This window comes from Vigna radiata, chromosome 1, assembly GCF_000741045.1.
Source record: "Vigna radiata var. radiata cultivar VC1973A chromosome 1, Vradiata_ver6, whole genome shotgun sequence".
In the NCBI taxonomy this organism is placed as follows: domain Eukaryota; kingdom Viridiplantae; phylum Streptophyta; class Magnoliopsida; order Fabales; family Fabaceae; genus Vigna; species Vigna radiata.
Genome location: NC_028351.1, coordinates 33,665,204 through 33,666,257, shown reverse-complemented (window position 1 = coordinate 33,666,257; position 1,054 = coordinate 33,665,204).

Here is a 1,054-nt window from a genome sequence, read left to right as displayed (position 1 = left end):
AAATAAAACTAATAAAAACAAATCCTAAAAAATGAAACTAATAAAAACAAATCTTAAAAAATAAAACTAATAAAAATAAATCTTAAAAAATAAAGCTAACAAAAACATAATCTAAAATAATCTAGAAAACCCTTAAACGGATGTGGGAATCCATCAACGAATGTCAACATCCGTTTAAGGGTAAACGCAAGTCGTCTTCCGTTTTAACGGTTTTACTAACCTGGACTCGAAGAGGATCGCTGCTTAAAGGTTGGATACAACACCACCACACCAATGTAATGCAGAGATATAATAATTGAAGGACAAATTCTTCCAGAAGAAATCGATATTTCAATTATCACTTGAAATACAAGAAGAATGGGAGAAAAAAATTTCTAGAAAAATAGAACAAAGAATTCCTGGGAGGAGAGCGTAAAGATGAAAGCATGAAGATAAAAAAAAAATGAATAAATAGGTTTTGTGGGGGTGGGAGAATAAAATTATAAAATTTTATTTCTAAATATAAATTTTTGCTAAAGGATAAAATTGGAATAGAAAAAATAGAGCAAAGGGTAAAAATGGAATGGGGGGTGAGGGTTGGAATTGGGGAGGTACAGGGAGTAACCCCCAATTGTCGCTGCTGTTGCAGCAAGTGCTGCCTGGAATTGGGCTTCTCTATTTGGGCTTGCTCCTTTAAGCGAAACGGTGAGTTTTGATAGCTGAAGCTGTTGGAGGGGTTCCTGGTTGGCGCATTTCATTTGACGCATACAAGCTCTCGAGAATTTCATTCGATGAAAGGAGAGAAACCTTTCGAGCTAGGGCAAAGAAAAGAAGAGCAAGCAAGTTGAAGCTGGATCTGGAGCACGTCTCGTCCTGCCCAGAGATGACCGGAGCTGCGTTGGAGAGGATTGGATGGACAAGATGTGAGCTCGTGAGCAAGGTGAAGAGGGTCGTCCGATTGAAGAAAGAAAGCGTCACGAACAAGTTTCTTCTTCCCTATTCCATCTTTCATTTTTTTTTCTTCTTTCTTCAACCCTATATAAGGGGCTTTTGTATTGTAAAACAGACTTCTACA